This window comes from Oncorhynchus clarkii, chromosome 20 (assembly GCF_045791955.1).
Source record: "Oncorhynchus clarkii lewisi isolate Uvic-CL-2024 chromosome 20, UVic_Ocla_1.0, whole genome shotgun sequence".
NCBI lineage: Eukaryota > Metazoa > Chordata > Actinopteri > Salmoniformes > Salmonidae > Oncorhynchus > Oncorhynchus clarkii.
Window position 1 is genome coordinate 5,878,082 of NC_092166.1, and position 20,915 is coordinate 5,898,996.

Here is a 20,915-nt window from a genome sequence, read left to right on the forward strand (position 1 = left end):
GATATGACTAAAGAGTTAATCAGGGTAAACTGTGATATAACTAAAGAGTTAATCAGGGTAAACTGTGATATGACTAAAGAGTTAATCAGGGTAAACTGTGATATAACTAAAGCTTTAATCAGGGTAAACTGTGATATAACTAAAGAGTTAATCAGGGTAAACTGTGATATGACTAAAGAGTTAATCAGGGTAAACTGTGATATGACTAAAGAGTTAATCAGGGTAAACTGTGATATAACTAAAGAGTTAATCAGGGTAAACTGTGATATCAATTAAGAGTTAATCAGGGTAAACTGTGATATAACTAAAGAGTTAATCAGGGTAAACTGTGATATAACTAAAGAGTTAATCAGGGTAAACTGTGATATAACTAAAGAGTTAATCAGGGTAAACTGGGATATGACTAAAGAGTTAATCAGGGTAAACTGGGATATGACTAAAGAGTTAATCAGGGTAAACTGGGATATGACTAAAGAGTTAATCAGGGTAAACTGGGATATGACTAAAGAGTTAATCAGGGTAAACTGGGATATGACTAAAGAGTTAATCAGGGTAAACTGTGATATAACTAAAGAGTTAATCAGGGTAAACTGTGATATGACTAAAGAGTTCATCAGGGTAAACTGGGATATGACTAAGGAGTTAATCAGGGTAAACTGGGATATAACTAAAGAGTTAATCAGGGTAAACTGGGATATGACTAAAGAGTTAATCAGGGTAAACTGTGATATGACTAAAGAGTTAATCAGGGTAAACTGGGATATGACTAAAGAGTTAAATCAGGGTAAACTGGGATATGACTAAAGAGTTAAATCAGGGTAAACTGTGATAAAACTAAAGAGTTAATCAGGGTAAACTGGGATATGACTAAAGAGTTAATCAGGGTAAACTGTGATATGACTAAAGAGTTAATCAGGGTAAACTGTGATATAACTAAGGAGTTAATCAGGGTAAACTGTGATATAACTAAGGAGTTAATCAGGGTAAACTGTGATATAACTAAAGAGTTAATCAGGGTAAACTGGGATATGACTAAAGAGTTAATCAGGGTAAACTGTGATATAACTAAGGAGTTAATCAGGGTAAACTGTGATATAACTAAAGAGTTAATCAGGGTAAACTATGATATGACTAAAGAGTTAATCAGGGTTAACTATGATATGACTAAAGAGTTAATCAGGGTAAACTATGATATGTCTAAAGAGTTAATCAGGGTGATTTTTCCACAAATAGACAGGTATTTTCCTTTCAATGGTAGCAAGATCTTATCTATTTTTGCTAACTTTCTATAAAATGTATTGGAGAGAGATCATTTCTTTCTTTTGGGATTTGTATACTGAGTATGTCCACATCTCTTGGTAAACTACATGGTAATGTAAAATGTGAATTTTTTTGTGATCCAATACGTAATATGATACATTTATCCTCTCTAAGAGGCCGTGCAGAGACTCTAATTGTGGTTTTAAAAGAACACATGAATCATCAGTGTACAATGACACCTTAGTTTTTAAGCCACGGATTTCTAATCCCTTAATATTATTGTTTGATCTAATCTTAGCAGCTAACATTTCGATGGCAATAATAAATAGATATGCCGGTAGTGGACACCCCTTGAAATTAGTGGATTCGGCTATTTCAGCCATACCTGTTGCTGACAGGTATTTAACCTCGAGCACACAGCCATGCAATCTCCATAGTTACAGGATGTTTGGCAGTCGAATGGCCTTACTGAAGAGATAAAATATTTTTGATGTGGCACAGTCATAGGACGCCAACTTTCCAACAAGTCAGTTTGTAACATTTCTGGGCGGCTAGAGCTGTCAATTGAAAGTACTGTTATTGTGAAATGGAAACGTATTGGAGCAACAACGGCTCAGCCGCGAAGTGGTAGACCACAAAAGCTCACAAAACAGGACCGCCGAGTTCTGAAGCTTGTAAAAATCACCTGTCCTCGGTTGCAAAACTCCACTACCGAGTACCAAACGGCATCTGGAAGCAACGTCAGCACAATAACTGTTTGGCAGGAGCTTCATGAAATGGTTTTCTATGGCCGAGCAGCCGCATATAACCCTAAAGCGGCTTGGACTCTGGAGCAGTGGAAACGCGGTCTCTGCAGTGATGAATCACGCTTCACCATCTGGAAATCTGACAGAAGAATCTGGGTTTGGCGGATGCCAGGAGAACGCTACCTGCCCCAATGCATAGTGCCAACTGTAAAGTTTGGTGTTGGAGGAATAATGGTCTAGGGCTGTTTTCCATGTTTTGAGCTAGGCCCCTTAGTTCCCTTGATGGGAAATCTTAAGGCTATGGCACGCAATGACATTCTAGAGGATTCTGTCCTTCCAACTTTGTGGTAACAGTTTGGGGAAGGCCCTTTCCTGTTTCAGCATGACAATGCCCCTGTGCACAAAACGATGTCCATACAGAAATTATTTGTCGAGATCGGTGTGGAAGACTCTTGACTGGCCTGCACTGAGCCCTGACCTCAACCCCATCAAACACATTTTGGATGAATTGGAACGCCGACTGTGAGCCAGTGTCTGACCTCACTAATGCTCGTGACTGAATGGAAGCAAGTCCCCACAGTAATGTTCCAACATCTAGTGGAAAGACTTCCCAGAAGAGTGGAGACTGTTATAGCAGAAAAGATGGGACCATCTCCATATTAAAGGTCATGATTTTGGAATTAGATGTTCGACGAGCAGGTGTCCACATACTTCTGGTCATGTAGTGTACCTACATGACATTTGTATCAGTGTATTAGTATATATTTATCAGACAGTGTATTAGTATATATTATCCTACAGTGTATTAGTATATATTTATCCTACAGTGTATCTGTTCTATATTCTGCAGTTTGCTTAAACACTACACAGAAGTCTCTCCTAGATTCAGAGGTGTCCCGCAAAGGAGTGTGTATACAATGTGACAAGTCGTGACACAAACACAAACCTGTGGGACACCTCTGACTCTAGGAGAGGCTTCTGTGCGCGCGCACACACACACACACACACACACACACACACACACACACTGTCCCAGGGGGCTGTGTGTGGAGAATGTGACAGTTCCTGACACACACCCCTGTGGGACACCTCCAGTTCCTGTGCGTGTGTCACTCCAGATCCAATGAGATGTCTCGACGTTCATCCAGGTCCCCAGGATGTCAAAACCGGCTTCTAGGGCAATGATGGGCGCTATTACCATCAAGTACTCTTGGGTTGGAGGGGGTTGTGATGGGCGTAAGGCTCGGAGCTATGGCTCCGAGGATCGCAGGTTCAATCCCAGTGCTTTAGTATTATTTTTAAAAATCCATAACCTTAACCATACGGTTAACAGTAAGATGGCACCGACAGAGAGGGATGCTTGTGCTCCTAGTCCTTAGGAAATGTAAACATTTTGCTGCACTCGCAATAACATCTGCTAACCATGTGTATGTGACCAATATAATTTGATTTGATTTGATGAATGCCAGAACTTAACCATCGAAATTTTGACTTTTATCCCTCCCCCTGGACAAATGTCAAATAATGAAGTCAAACCATGTCAAGCCACACACAGAAGCCAGAGGTGTCCCACAGGGCCCTGTTAGACTCTCCTCCACTAGAAGCCAGTCAGAGTGAAATGTCTTGTGCTGTCAGTTAAATGTGAAACCATCCCAGGGAGCCGTGTGTGTCGTCTGGAAGGGTATCCCTATGCCTGGGGCCTAGCAGGGACAGACACACAATGGGACAGACGCACACACAAGCAAGGAACACACGCACACACACACACACACACACACACACACACACACACACTCACACACACACACACACGCACACACACACACACACACACACACACACACACACACATTGTCTATGGGGCTTAACAGTGAGTCCTGTCACACACATATTCTCTATGGGGCTTAATCGTGAGTCCTGTCACATACACATTCTATGGTGCTTAACCGTCAGTCCTCTCCTTCTCCTAACAGGCCATGCGTGCTACAGAGTCTTCAGTCTGGATTATCTGTTAGTTTAGTTTGCATCCCAAATGGCACCCTATTCCCTACATAGTGCACTACTTTTGACCAGAGCCCTATGGGTGTAGTAGTGCACTAGAAAGTGAAAGGGGGTCCATTTGGGGGGGACAGCCTTAAGGTTGGCACATGCTTCACAGTCAAAATGTGGTGTGCAGGTTAGCGTATATGTTATGTTGAGATTTTTGAGACGTTTTTTGTTAGTTTTGGTGTTCGGAAGGATTTTTTGGGTGCAAACAATATGTTTTTTTCCTTGAGGCATGTTGATGTTCATTAGATGAAGTCTACACCCTTTTGTCTGTGATTGGTCAACAGTACTACTCCAGGTAGGGGTGGGAACTATGAGACGGGATTCTTCAATGAAGTGCGTGTTGTCATTCAACGAGAGACGACTAGTTTTCATGCACATTTTTTCACTTGAGAAATGCACCAAAAAAAATCTTAGTTAGATATACAATAGCATGGCTTAGACCTTCTCTGCAAAAATGTCCAAATGAATTACAGATTTATCTTAGATTAATTCAGAATATTTTGAGGAAGTGTTACTGGCTATGTTGTTTGCTACAGTGTCTCAAGAAGAACAAACAGTAAAATGTCCTCGTTTTTCAAGCAAAATATCTTTTAAGGTGAGTATGTGAGGCACAGATGAATTGATGAATTGACAATGATCCCAAACACACCGCCCGGGCAACGAAGGAGTGGCTTCGTAAGAAGCATTTCAAGGTCCTGGAGTGGCCTAGCCAGTCTCCAGATCTCAACCCCATAGAAAATCTTTGGAGGGAGTTGAAAGTCCGTGTTGCCCAGCAACAGCCCCAAAACATCAATGCTATAGAGGATATCTGCATGGAGGAATGGGCCAAAATACCAGCAACAGTGTAAAGAATGCTCACATGTACTATTTACTGGTCAGTGTTCGAAACGAGACGTTATTTGTCTTTTTACTTTAAAAAATGCCTTCAGGTAGAATTCATAGCAAGCAGTGCACTGGGTTAGTCAGACTTGATGAAATAGAACAGAACAGATTAACTGGAACGGCATTTTAACTTACTGAAAAGCCACACCCCCCCCCCCCCCCCCCAGGATGCCACGAATATGACTGCATTGAGAGTTTGACAGCCTACCCAGACCAAATGCAGAGGCCTTTGAAGCCCCCTACATCTGTGCAGAGGTCATTAAAATACAGTACCCCTTGGATTCATCTCTATTTTTTAACTGATATGCAGCCAGGACACTTCAACTGTCAATTACTTCAATAAGAAACAATATTGTTGCTTTGATCACATGAGAAGATATCCTCCTCGCAATCTCCAAAATACAACAGCCACAGGACAACTTTGTTTGGACATCATAAAGGACCATTTGCCGAAATTGAAGAGATACAGCTAGTTAACGACCTCCTTTTCCACATGGAAAAAGAAGGTGGACAGAGATGTACATTTCTACAAGGAATCTGCCTCCTGAAAGAAGCTTTTTCCAATTGGGTGTGACACCTACTCGCATTGCCTGCTGTACTGCTGCTTGGATTCCACCTGGCGATCTGTTCACCGTCTGCCCTGGCCTGTCTCCCCCTGTCTGGTACAGGTACCTCCACCACACTCCCCCCTCTCTGTTCCCTGTCTGCCCTGGCCTGTCCCCCCCTGTCTGGTACAGGTACCCCCACTGCACTCCCCCCTCTCTCCCAAGCTTTCTCTCACCTCCAGCACACACCCACTGTTGGGGAGTTTGACTCTGAACTTACAATGGCTAGCCCCAATATGTTATATTTTTTTTATTGTGCTTTATGCTATTTGCCTCACGACTCCTGAGTGTTTTGTTGAAAATGAACTTGCTTGTTTACCCAACCGTGGGACAGACTACATTTGCTCCCACACTCTGGACTTTGACTCTCTATTGGTTACATGGCCTCCCATCCTATTCTAACCACTGGCTTTGTATTCATGTTACCTGATGAAATTGCTGTACAATATGATCTTGTTGCCATCTAATGCAGATTCAAATGTCATAAATCAACACTGCAGGGCTCACCCTGTCCTCTGCCGAGCCCTGATTGTATTACTGCTGATGATATCTAGAAATGTGCATGTACTCCCTGGCCCATCTACTGTTGCTAGCTCCAATTCTAGTGTAGTCTAGAAGCAGTGGATATAGATACTTTTGTACCTGTTTCCTTCAGCATCTTCACAAGGTCCTTTGCTGTTGTTCTGGGATTGATTTGCACTTTTTGCACCAAAGTACGTTCATCTCTAGGAGACAGAACGCGTCTCCTTCCTGAGCGGTATGATGGCTGCGTGGTCCCATGTATATATACTTGCATACTGTTTGTTCAGATGAACGTGGTACCTTCAGGCATTTGGAAATTGCTCTTCTGAGGTCTTGGCTGATTTCTTTTGATTTTCCCATGATGTCAAGCAAAGAGGCACAGAATACATCCAGAGGTACACCTCCAATTGACTCAAATTATGTCAATTAGCTTATCAGAAGCTTCTAAAGCCATGGCATCATTTTCTGGAATTTACCAAGCTGTTTAAAGGCACAGTCAACTTAGTGTATGCAATCTTCTGACCCACTGGAATTGTGATACAGTGAATTATAAATTAAAAATGTAAAAAGTACACCCCCTGGACAGGACGCTACGCAGGTAACACATAACGTTCTGAGAACCATATGTTTCTTAGAGCTTGGTGGGAGCATGGTTGTCCTATGGTTATTATACAACAATTATACAACCTTCCCACAACTTTCTGGGAATGGTGCAGGAGAGTTGTTTGGCTTTGGAACATTTCGGAGCACATTTAAGAAAGTTTCTTGGCATTTTATAGCTTTAACAGAATGCTTCCTATAAGTTCAAACTTGGTTACATTTCATTTCAATTTTGGTAATGTTCTAGGAACGTTCCACAACAGGTTTGACTTTGGGAATGTTCTCAAATAGTTCAGAGAACGTTAAAAAAAAAACATTCTTCTCTGGGAATCTCAGTACTTCAGCATAACGTTTCCTACAGGTTTCCTTATGGTTCTATTTAAAGTCATGTTCTCAAATTGTTTTTGAAAACGTTAAGAAAACTTCAATAATGTTCAGAGAACATTCTAAGAATGTTATTTAACTTCTTGAGCATACTTGACACGCAGACGTCCCAAGTATGCCCCTGGAAATGCAAATGCGCTACGCTAAATGCTAAATGTACTCGTTACAACTCAATCTTTGATCAAAATTCACAAGCAGGGTATTGAATTAAAGCTACACTCGTTGTGAACCTAGCCAGCAAGTCAGATTTTTAAAATGCTTTTCGGCGAAAGCATGAGAAGCTATTATCTGATAGCATGCACCCCCCAAAATGCCAGCACGACACGTAAACAACAGATTTTGCGGTAGCCGGCGCTACCCAAAACGCAGAAATAAAATATAAAACATTCATTACCTTTGACGAGCTTCTTTCTTGGCACTCCTATATGCCCCATAAACATCACTATTGGGTCTTTTTTTCGTTTAAATCGGTCCATATATACCCAAAATAGCTTTGTATGGAAGCTGTGTCATTCAGAAAAAATCATCGTTTTTAAACGCTGCGTAATTTTTTAAAATTAAAAAAGTCGACGATAAACTTTCACAAAACACTTCGAAATCCTTTTGTAATCCAACTTTAGGTATTAGTAAACGTTTATAATCTATCAAAATGATTACAGGGCGATGTCTTTTCAATAGGTCTTCACTTGCAAAAACAATGGCTTCTAATATCTCCCTCAACTGCATCCGGGTGAAGACTGGGAAACTGGAGGTCAGATAGAAGGATTTTCCAACAATTAATTCAATTGAAAATTAGGCCATCGTGCGGAATTTGTATGAATTTCAGGCAGATCGCCATTAAATTCTGTTCTCTTTTAATAACTGGTGGAAGTGACTTATGGAAATTATTTGTAGCTTTCAGAGAGCAGTTTTTCTTGCGTTTTTCAATGAAACACACGATCTGTTATAGTCACAGCCGTGATTTAACCAGTTTTATAAACTTCAGAGTGTTTTCTATCCACACATACTAATCATATGCATATACTATATTCCTGGCATGAGTAGCAGGACGCTGAAAAGTTGCGCGATTTTTAACAGAATTTTCGAAAAAGGAAGGGGTAGAAGTCAGAGGTTAAAAACATACATTAAGAAAATGGTCCATAAAAATAACTCTTTGTGATAGGAGTGTTTGCTAAAAGACTACAAGAAAACTTTAGTAACATTAAATTTTTTTATAAAAAATGTTATAAAAAAAACCAGCATCAACAAAACTCTATCGCTCTATCCAGAAGTGTGTTCAGGTGTGTTGCACGCGCCCACTAATTAGCCACACCTGATCTTAAATGAGTGCTTGTTTCATTTGAAATGGGGTCTGTTTGAATAGACAAAAATTAACAGCTTTGTATGTGTAAAAAAAACTGTCATGCTAGCTCCAACCTCGTAGACTAATTCTATGCATAGAAAACACAATATTTTAGGTTTGAATCTCAATGATGCCATGTCACAATAAAAAATAAATATGTTTGCATGATTGATGCCCAGGGAAATGCATTTCCATGTGTCCAATCTGTGCTGTCAACCCAACATAAGCGAGCAGTGTTATTAAAAGTCTTACTGAAAAATTCAGTGAAAGAAGTTTAGGAATTTATTTAAAAACTTCCAAATAACCAATCATTTTCATTAATAAAACCTCCAAATAACCAATCATTTTCATTAATAAAACCTCCAACAACCAATCATTTTCATTAATAAAACCTCCAACAACCAATCATTTTCATTAATAAAACCTCCAACAACCAATCATTTTCATTAATAAAACCTCCAACAACCAATCATTTTCATTAATAAAACCTCCAACAACCAATCATTTTCATTAATAAAACCTCCAACAACCAATCATTTTCATTAATAAAACCTCCAACAACCAATCATTTTCATTAATAAAACCTCCAAATAACCAATCATTTTCATTAATAAAACCTCCAACAACCAATCATTTTCATTAATAAAACCTCCAACAACCAATCATTTTCATTAATAAAACCTCCAACAACCAATCATTTTCATTAATAAAACCTCCAACAACCAATCATTTTCATTAATAAAACCTCCAACAACCAATCATTTTCATTAATAAAACCTCCAAATAACCAATCATTTTCATTAATAAAACCTCCAACAACCAATCATTTTCATTAATAAAACCTCCAACAACCAATCATTTTCATTAATAAAACCTCCAACAACCAATAATTTTCATTAATAAAACCTCCAACAACCAATCATTTTCATTAATAAAACCTCCAACAACCAATCATTTTCATTAATAAAACCTCCAACAACCAATCATTTTCATTAATAAAACCTCCAACAACCAATCATTTTCATTAATAAAACCTCCAACAACCAATCATTTTCATTAATAAAACCCCCTAGGAAAACGTTTATGTAATCAGTTCCACTTACTTGATACTGATGGTGTCCTTGTTGCACTCTCTGGTTCTGTGTTTGATCAGTTGTTCTCTCTGGTTCTGTGTTTGATCAGGTGTTCTCTCTGGTTCTGTGTTTGATCAGGTGTTCTCTCTTGTTCTGTGTTTGATCAGGTGTTCTCTCTGGTTCTGTGTTCGATCAGGTGTTCTCTCTGGTTCTGTGTTCGATCAGGTGTTCTCTCTGGTTCTGTGTTTGATCAGGTGTTCTCTCTGGTTCTGTGTTCGATCAGGTGTTCTCTCTGGTTCTGTGTTTGATCAGGTGTTCTCTCTGGTTCTGTATTCGATCAGGTGTTCTCTCTATCCATAAGCTCTACCTTGGCCTGGTTCCTCTCCATTGGCCCTGCAAACCTGACCATGAGAAAACCATGAGACAACCATCACACAACCATTACCTGCAACAGATGAGAATTACTTTCAGAGTGATTGGACTAATCAGAATTGTTAGTGGACCATTACTGTATTATCAGTGGTTTGTTTGTTTGTTTGTTTGTTTGACTGTTTCACCTACCAGGCCCGGCCTGAGTAATCAACTGGTTGGCGCACCCGGGCAGAGTAATCATCTGGTTGGGGCACCCGGGCAGAGTAATCATCTGGTTGGGGCACCCGGGCTGAGTAATCAACTGGTTGGGGCACCCGGGCTGAGTAATCAACTGGTTGGGGCACCCGGGCTGAGTAATCAACTGGTTGGGGCACCCGGGCTGAGTAATCATCTGGTTGGAGCACCCGGGCTGAGTAATCATCTGGTTGGAGCACCCGGGCTGAGTAATCAACTGGTTGGGGCACCCGGGCTGAGTAATCATCTGGTTGGAGCACCCGGGCTGAGTAAGCAACTGGTTGGGGCACCCGGGCTGAGTAATCAACTGGTTAGGGCACCCGGGCTGAGTAATCAACTGGTTAGGGCACCCGGGCTGAGTAATCAACTGGTTGGGGCACCCGGGCTCAGTAATCAACTGGTTGGGGCACCCGGGCTGAGTAATCAACTGGTTGGGGCACCCGGGCTGGTCAGAGAGAAGTTATAATCAATGCAGACAAGTGAAGGTAATCTGCAGTAATGAGCAATAATCTGTGAAGACTAGCTATAAAGGGTTTATGAAGCTTCTGTGTAGGCCTTATTAAGGGTTTATGAAGGCTTCATGAAGCCTTTAAAGTAGCTGTTAAATAAGGGTGTTTAGCTTCCATACTTACACATAGGCAGGGCCTCGCGGCGTCGCTAGGAAAGAAGCCAATCTCTCTCGTCGTCAAAATCATACCCTGCAACAGCACACAGCTGTTAGCTAATTATATTTGTCTGTGAGTAATATCCATCTCCCCCCACACACAGAGTTAATCATAGCTCCTAGAGCAGACTACACTGTCGGGTGGTTAAATTTGTACAGCATCTAAAACAGCATTTCACACTAAAAAATGAATGTGATGATTCTCCTGTCTGACGACCAGAACAGTGGCTGACTCTCAATGAAAGACTCACAATTGTGTTAAACGTACCGTTTCAAGCTGGACTGAGACTGACTAACTAGGGCTTCATCAAAATCCTTATGATAAACTTTCTCACCAGACACAACCTGAGTAAGCTTTTATAGAGGAATGCAAAACCCAGCTTTATGAAATCAGTACATTTCTCTCCAGATTTGGTAGGAGGTGATAGGGATGTCTGTTATGTCAATCTAAGATCCAGTCCTGAAGTTATTAACTTCTTTAGGTATAGGGGGCAGAATTTTCACTTTTGGATAAATAGAGTGCCCAATTTCAACTTCCTGCTACTCATGCCAAGAATATAAGATATGCATACTATTAGTAGATTTGGATAGATTTTTTAGATAGATTTTTTAGGTCTCTGTCTGTTTGGATAGATTTTTTAGGTCTCTGTTCAGTGAGTTCCTGTTGGAAAACGATATTTCTTAGGAACTTGTTTTCAGTTCCTACCGCTTCCACTGGATGCCACCAGTCTTTGGAATTTGGTTGAGGTTATCTAGGAACTGCGTAACACTGTTGAGAGTTGACTTGAAAAGTAGCTTGGTTTGTTGTCTTCCTGTATTGAACACAGATAGACCCGTCTTCAATTTGATCGATTATTAACGTTTAAAAATACCCAAAGTTGTATTACAAAAGTAATTTGAAATGTTTTGGCAATGTTTACAGGCAACTTTTGAAATATTTTGTAGTGACGTTGCAATTTGGAAGCTGTTTTTTTCTGGATCAAACGCTCCAAATAAATTGATATTTTGGATATATATGGATGGAATTAATCGAACAAAAGGACCATTTATGATGTTTATGGGACATATTGGAGTGCCAACAAAAGAAGCTCGTCAAAGGTAAGGCATGTTTTATATTTTATTTCTGCGTTTTGTGTAGCGCCTGCAGGGTTGAAATATGCTAACCTCTTTGTTTACTATTGTGCTATCATCAGATAATAGCTTCTTATGCTTTCGCCGAAAAGCCTTTTTAAAATCTGACATTTTGGCTGGGTTCACAACGGGTGTAGCTTTAATTTGATATCTTACATGTGTGATTTAATGACAGTTTGAGTTTCATATAATTTTATTTGAATTTGCCGTGCTGCATTTTCCCTGGCTTTTGGCCAAGTGGGAAGCAAGCGTCCCCTATACCATAAGAAGTTAAGATACAGTTCTGAAGTTAAGATCCAATCCTGAAGTTAAAACCTGTCTAGGACTGGGGAACCCCTCGCCAACAGTCAATGACATTGCAGGGCGCCAAATACAAATCAACAGAAATCTCATAAATCAAATTTCTTAAACATACAAGTATTCGGCACCATTTTAAAGAAATAATCATCTTTAATCCAGCCACAGTATCTGATTTCAAAAATGCTTTACAGCGAAAGCACCACAAAAGATAATGTTAGGTCACCACCAACTCACAGAAAAACACAGCCATTTTTCCAGCCGAAGAGAGGAGTCACACAAAGCACAAATAGAGATAAAATGAATCACTAACCTGTGATTATCTTCATCAGATGACACTCATAGGACTTCATGTTACACAATACATGTATGTTTTTGTTCGGTAAAGTTCATATCTATATCCAAAAGTCTTATTTTACATTGGCGTGTTACGTTCAGTAGTTCCAAAACATGCAGTGATATTGCAGAGAGCCACATGAATTTACAGAAATACTCATTATAAATGTTGATGAAATTTCAAGTGTTATGCATGGAACTTTAGATACACTTCTCCTTAATGCAACTGCTTTGTCAGATTTCAAAAAAACTTGACGGAAAAAGCATAATCTGATTACAGAGCTCAGAATCGCAGTTCCTGGGAGTAAATGCTTGTTTTGTTCGATAATGTCCATCATTTATGTAAATTTATGTCCAAATAACTTATTTTGTTAGGGTGTTTGGTAAACAAATCTAAAAAAGAGTTCAGGTCCTGTCGGACGAAAAGTTAAAAAAGTTATATTACAGGTCGAAGAACCTTGTCAAACTAAGTATAGAATCAATCTTTAGGATGTTTTTATCATAAATGTTCAATAATGTTCCAACCTGAGAATTCCATTGTCTGTGGAAAATCAATGGAACGAGAGATTCCTCTCATGTGAAATGCGCTTGACTGAGAACGAGGCTGCTGGCAGACCCCTTAGTCAAACAGCTCCCATCCGGCCCCTCTTCACACGAGAAGCCTGAAACAACGTTCTAAAGAAGGGTGACATCTAGTGGAAGCCTTAGAAAGTGCAAAATAACCCATATCCCACTGTGAATTCGATAGGGGCTGAGTTCAAAAACTACAAACTTCCTGTTTGGATTTTGTCTCAGGTTTTTGCCTGCCATATGAGTTCTGCTATACTCACAGACATCATTCAAACAGTTTTAGAAACTTCAGAGTGTTTTCTGTCCAATACTAATAATAATATGCATATATTAGCATCTGGGACTGAGTAGGAGGCATTTCACTCTGGGCACGCTATTCATCCAAAAATGCTGTCCCCTATCCCAAAATATGCTGAAGTTAAGATCCGGTCCTGAAGTTAAAATCCGGTCCTGAAGTTAAGATCCAATCTGAAGTTAAGGGCATGTCAAAACAATATCAAATCCTTTTTTTTGGTTACATTCACATATTTAACAGATGTTATTGCAGATGTAGCGAAATGCAGTAGTATCTAACAATTCACAACAGTACACACAAATCTAAAAGTAAAATAATGAAATGAAGAAATATATAACAATTAGGACAATCAATGTCTGAGTGGGATTGACTAAAATACAGTAGAATGTATGTACATATGATATGAGTAAAACAGTATGTAAACATTATTCAAGTGAGCGGTGTTCTATGTAAAGGGACCATGTCTATGTATATAGGGCAGTAGCCTCTAAGGTGCAGGGTCGAGTAACCGGGTGGTAGCCGGCTAGTGATGGCTATTTAACAGTCTGATGGCCTTGAGATAGAAGCTGTTTGTCAGTCTCTCGGACCCATCTTTAATGCACCTGTACTGACCTCGCCTTCTAGATGATAGTGGGGTGATCAGGCCATGGCTCAGGTGGTTGTTGTCCTTGATGATCTTTATGGCCTTCCTGTGACATCGGGTGCTGTTGGTGTCCTGGAGGGCAGGCAGTGTGCCCCGTGTGATGCGGGAGAGTCCGGCAGTTGTTCATGTGGGGTGAATCCTTACATAACTTTCAGACAGAAATATTTTGTGGAGAACAGATAACTCTTCCTTGTTGGTAATCAGGCCCACTTCTGTTGTGTTGTCTGCAAACTTGATGATTGAGTTGGAGGCGTGCATGGCCATGCAGTCATGGACGAACAGGGAGTGCAGGAGGGGGATTAGCAAGTACCCTTATGGTACCCCTGTGTTGAGGGTCAGTGAATTGGAGGTGTTGTTTCCTACCTTCACCATCTGGGGGCGGCCCGTCAGGAATTCCAGGACCCAGTTGCACAGTGCTGGGTTCAGACCCAGGGCCCCGAGCTTAATGATGATTTTGGAGGGTAGTATGGTGTTGAAGGCTGAGCTATTGTCAATCAACAACACTCTTATATAGGTATTCCTCTTGTCCAGATGGGATAGGGCAGTATACAGTGCGGTGGAAATTGCATCATTCTAAAAATCCAGTCCTGAAGTTATGGGCATGTTGTGCATAGGGCTATTACGGTGACCGTATTACCGCCACACAGGCAGTCATGAGTCATGATGTTTAGTCACGGTAATTCGATTTCTTCAAGCTCTGATGCTGCTGGTTGTCATTAGTAGCCTACCGAACTGTCTAACTGCCTGGTATTCAGCAATCTATTGTCCCTCTAATCACTCTGACATCAAAATCAAATGTAATGGAACATCTAATTAAACACTTCATGAAAGCCCATGTGCTTATGTTGCGCAACATTTCTATAGGCTGTGCAATTGCGTGAGAAAACAGAGTTATGGCCTCTATTAAAAAGAGGAGGATCCCATCAGCTTTCTATAGGCTAGACCTACTATATTTATATATCTTCTTTCCTAATATTAAGCACAATGCTTCTCTGGCAGGAAAATTAACCATGGGAAAAGCGTCCTCCATTCCCTATTTGCAGTGCCTTCGGAAAGTATTCAGACCCCTTGACTCCACATTTTGATGCATTACAGCCTTATTCTAAAATGTATTTAAAAAAACAATTGCTCCTGGAGTCTACACATAATACCCTGTAATGACAAATGGAAACAGTTTTTTACGTTTGCAAATATATTCAAAATAAAAAACAGAAATACCTTATTTACATAAGTATTCAGACCCTTTTCTATGACACTCAAAATTGAGCTCAGGTGCATCCTGTTACCATTGATCATCCTTGAGTTGTTTCTACAACTTCATTGAAGTCCACCTGTGGTAAATTCAATTCAATGGACAGGATTTGGAAATGCACACACCTGTCTATACAAGGTCCCACAGTTGACAGTGCATGTCAGAGTAAAAACCAAGCCATGAGGTTGAAGGAATTGTCTGAAGAGCTCCGAGACAGGATTCTGTCGAGGCACAGATCTGGGGAAGGGTACCAAAACAATTCTGCAGCATTGAAGGTCCCTATGAACACAATTGCCTCCATCATTCTTAAATAGAAGAAGTTTATAATCACCAAGTCTCTTCCTAGAGCTGGCCGCCCGGCCTAACTGTGCAATTGGGGGAGAAGGGCCTTGGTCAGGGAGGTGACCAAGAACCCGATGGTCACTCTAACAGAGCTCCTCTGTGGATATGGGAGAACTTTCCAGAAGGACCACCATCTCTGCAGAACTCAACCAAGCAGGCCTTTATGGCAGAGTGGCCAGACGGAAGCCCGTCCCCAGTAAAAGGCACATGATAGCCAGATTGGAGTTAGCCAAAAGGCACCTAAAGGACTCAGACCATGAGAAACAAGATTCTCTGGATTGATGAAAATAAGAATTAACTCTTTGGCCTGAATGCCAAGTGTCACATCTGGAGGAAACCTGGCACCATCCCTACGGCGAAGAATGGTGGTGGCAGCATCATGCTGTGGGGCTGTTTTTCAGTGGCAGGTAGTGGGAGACTAATCAGACAACACAGGAGTTGCTACGGGACAAGTCTCTGAATGTCCTTGAGCCGAGCCAGAGCCCGGACTTGAACCTGATCAAACATCTCTTTAAAGACCTGAAAACAGCTGTGCAGCAACGCTCCCCATCCAACGTGACAGAGCTTGAGAGGATCTGTAGAGAAGAATGGGAGAAACTCCCCAAATACAGGCGTGCCAAGCTTGTAGTGTCACATCCAAGAAGACTCGAGGCTGTATTCACTGCCAAAGGTGCTTCAACAAAGAACTGAGTAAAAGGGTTGGAATACTTATGTAAATGTGATTTTTCATATACAGTGCCTTGCGAAAGTATTCGGCCCCCTTGAACTTTGCGACCTTTTGCCACATTTCAGGCTTCAAACATAAAGATATAAAACTGTATTTTTTTGTGAAGAATCAACAACAAGTGGGACACAATCATGAAGTGGAACGACATTTATTGGATATTTCAAACTTTTTTAACAAATCAAAAACTGAAAAATTGGGCGTGCAAAATTATTCAGCCCCTTTACTTTCAGTGCAGCAAACTCTCTCCAGAAGTTCAGTGGGGATCTCTGAATGATCCAATGTTGACCTAAATGACTAATGATGATAAATACAATCCACCTGTGTGTAATCAAGTCTCCGTATAAATGCACCTGCACTGTGATAGTCTCAGAGGTCCGTTAAAAGCGCAGAGAGCATCATGAAGAACAAGGAACACACCAGGCAGGTCCGAGATACTGTTGTGAAGAAGTGTAAAGCCGGATTTGGATACAAAAAGATTTCCCAAGCTTTAAACATCCCAAGGAGCACTGTGCAAGCGATAATATTGAAATGGAAGGAGTATCAGACCACTGCAAATCTACCAAGACCTGGCCGTCCCTCTTAACTTTCAGCTCATACAAGGAGAAGACTGATCAGAGATGCAGCCAAGAGGTCCATGATCACTCTGGATGAACTGCAGAGATCTACAGCTGAGGTGGGAGACTCTGTCCATAGGACAACAATCAGTCGTATATTGCACAAATCTGGCCTTTATGGAAGAGTGGCAAAAAGAAAGCCATTTCTTAAAGATATCCATAAAAAGTGTTGTTTAAAGTTTGCCACAAGCCACCTGGGAGACACACCAAACATGTGGAAGAAGGTGCTCTGGTCAGATGAAACCAAAATTGAACTTTTTGACAACAATGCAAAACGTTATGTTTGGCGTAAAAGCAACACAGCTGAACACACCATCCCCACTGTCAAACATGGTGGTGGCAGCATTATGGTTTGGCCTGCTTTTCTTCAGCAGGGACAGGGAAGATGGTTAAAATTGATGGGAAGATGGATGGAGCCAAATACAGGACCATTCTGGAAGAAAACCTGATGGAGTCTGCAAAAGACCTGAGACTGGGACGAAGATTTGTCTTCCAACAAGACAATGATCCTAAACATAAAGCAAAATCTACAATGGAATGGTTCAAAAATAAACATATCCAGGTGTTAGAATGGCCAAGTCAAAGTCCAGACCTGAATCCAATCGAGAATCTGTGGAAACAACTGAAAACTGCTGTTCACAAATGCTCTCCATCCAACCTCACTGAGCTCGAGCTGTTTTGCAAGGAGGAATGGGAAAAAATTTCAGTCTCTCAATGTGCAAAACTGATAGAGACATACCCCAAGCGACTTACAGCTGTAATCGCAGCAAAAGGTGGCGCTACAAAGTATTAACTTAAGGGGGCTGAATAATTTTGCACGCCCAATTTTTCAGTTTTTGATTTGTTAAAAAAGTTTGAAATATCCAATAAATGTCGTTCCACTTCATGATTGTGTCCCACTTGTTGTTGATTCTTCACAAAAAAATTCAGTTTTATATCTTTATGTTTGAAGCCTGAAATGTGGCAAAAGTTCGCAAAGTTCAAGGGGGCCGAATACTTTCGCAAGGCACTGTATACCTGTATATATACAGTTGAAGTTGGAAGTTTACATACACCTTAGCCAAATACAATTAAACTCTGTTTTCACAATTCCTGACATTTAATCCTAGTAAAAATTCCCTGTCTAAGGTCAATTATGATCACCACATTATTTTAAGAATGTGAAATGTCAGAATAATAGTAGAGAGAATGATTTATTTCAGCTTTTATTTATTTCATCACATTCCCAGTGGGTCAGAAGTTTACACACACTCAATTAGTATTTGGTAAGATTGCCTTTAAATTGTTTTACTTGGATCAACCTTTTCAGGTAGCCTTCCACAAGCTCCCCACAATAAGTTGGGTGAATTTTGGCCCATTCCTCCTGACAGAGCTGGTGTAACTGAGTCAGGTTTGTAGGCCTCCTTGCTCGCACACACTTGTTCAGTTCTGCCCACAAATTTTCTATGGGATTGAGGTCAGGGCTTTGTGATGGCCTCTCCAATACCTTGACTTTTTTGTCCTTAAGCCATTTTGCCACAACTTTGGAAGTATGCTTGGGGTCATTGTCCATTTGGAAGAACCATTTGCGACCAAGCTTTAACTTCCTGACTGTCTTGAGAACCCTGTGCTTCACGGTTGGGATGGTGTCTTCGGCCTGAAAGCCTCCCCCTTTGCCCTCAACATAACAATGCTCATTACGGCCAAACAGTTCTATTTTTGTTTCATCCGACCAGAGGACATTTCTCCAAAAAGTATGATCTTTGTCCTCATGTGCAGTTGCAAACCGTTGTCTGGCTTTTTTATAGCGGTTTTGGAGCAGTGGCTTCTTCCTTGCTGAGCGGCCTTTCAAGTTTTGTCGATATAGGACTCATTTTACTGTGGATATAGTTCGTTTTGTACCTGTTTCCTCTAGCAACTGTGAATGAGAGACTGAAGAAGTGTGTGCAGCCTGTGCAAATAATGCAGAGCTCATGCCTATCATGCACCTTTTTTCAAATCATCATTTGAGTCGTTCAATGCAGCCTTAGAATGTATTAAAAATCTAAACATATGTTTGTATCACAACATAAATAACTCTAAATTAAGGATATAGCAAGACCTGTTTCTTTGTTAACGGCTCAACACAAAATAGCCGCATGTGCGCACTCCCTCAAATCGTTTGGAGAAAAAATAATTTATATTTTATTCAGCTTTGTTCAGTTGTATTCTTCAAACTATAAAATAATATAAAATAAGGCCACGGTATTCGAACAATATATTGTCTAGCCACACATAGCCAGATCAGGGCCTAACATAAGGACAACTCAGAGTATGCTATTCTGTTCTTCTGAAATAGACTGCATTTTCTTCACATCATGTTTCTTTAGACCTGTCTAAAATAAATAAACAATGGATTTATTGTGAAGGTGTAGGATATATTACATGGATGTATTAGACTTTTTACAATGTAGATGTTCCAAAGGTCAGTATCAGTGGCTTGTAGGCTATTTGTGGAAGCCAGGGGATGCTAAATGTGTTTATGCTAATTAACAGTCAATTACCATGAGACCCATAGTTATTTACTTGCTAATCACCGGCTGACAGAATTTCATGACCGCCACAGCCCTAGTATACATTTCATGACCACCACAGCCTTAGTTTTGCTCTCATCTGTCAGGGTGTTTGTCTCCCTCTCTCTCTCCTTTATTACAGTATGAAGTGTGTCTCAGCCCTGTGCAACCCCTTTTCTCAACAGAAATTAGATTTGAAAGCGAATCCGAAGCCCATCTGATGATTCATTCAGTTTAATAACATTTCATCAGAAGCTTTGGAGAGCCCTTCTCTATTTGTTACGCCTTCGATAAGCGCATGATCAAGATTAAACGTATTAACCCGGCGCAGTAAACAGGAGCCAGCCTAAAGGATTAAATGAAATTACAGATTGATTATATTGTTCTGGCTGTCCCAGAAAGGAGGAAGAGAGAGAGAGAGAGAGAGAGAGAGAGAGAGGGGGAGAGAGAGAGAGAGAGAGGGGGGGGGGGGGAGGGAGAGAGAGAGAGAAAGAGAGAGGGGAGAGAGAGAGGAGGAGAGAGGGGGAGAGAGATAATTGCCTTCAGGGTAAACTGGGGATATGAAATCTCAATGTTCTGTAATTCTATCCTTTAGAACCCCAGGGGAAACCCGTTAGAAGATTAAGTACCCTTATTAGGATGTCGTTATGGATACTGAAGGGAGGGATAAAATAAACACATTTCGGAGTAGGCTACCCCCTCCCAGGGTACATAGGCAATACAGAGTTTGGGGTGTTGTTGTTGATGCCAACGTGCGACTACACTATATACAAAAGTATGAGGACACCCCTTCAAATGTGTGGATTCAGCTATTTCAGCCATACCCGTTGCTGACAAGTGTATAAAATCGAGCTTACAGCCTTGGAATCTCCATGGACAAACATTTGCAATGCTGAAGGGCTGAGTGGTGTAAAGCTCGCCGCCATTGGACTCAGTGGAAAGCTCGCCGCATTGGAAACGAGTTCTTTGGAGTGATGATTCACGCTTCACGTTCTGGCAGTCCATCGGATTTGGATTTGGTGGATGCCATGAAAATGCTACCTGCCTCAATGCATAGTGCCAAGTGTAAAGTTTGGTGGAGGAGCAATAATGGTCTGGGGCTTTCATCTTTCATGGTTCGGGCTAGGTCCCTTAATTCCAGTGAAGGGAAATCTTTACACTACAGGATACAATTACATTGTGGACGATTCTGTGCTTCCAACTTTGTGGCAACAGTTTGGGGAAGGCTCTATCCTGTTACAGCATTACAATTCCCTGTGTAGGAAACAGCAGAGGGAGCACCCCCCTATCCACATTGACAGGACCACAGTGGAGAAGGTGGAAAGCTTCAAGTTCCACCCACACATACAGTGGTGAAGAAGGCGCAACAGTGCCTCTTCAACCTCATACACACATACATACACACATACAGTGTGGTGAAGAAGGCACAACAGCGCCTCTTCAA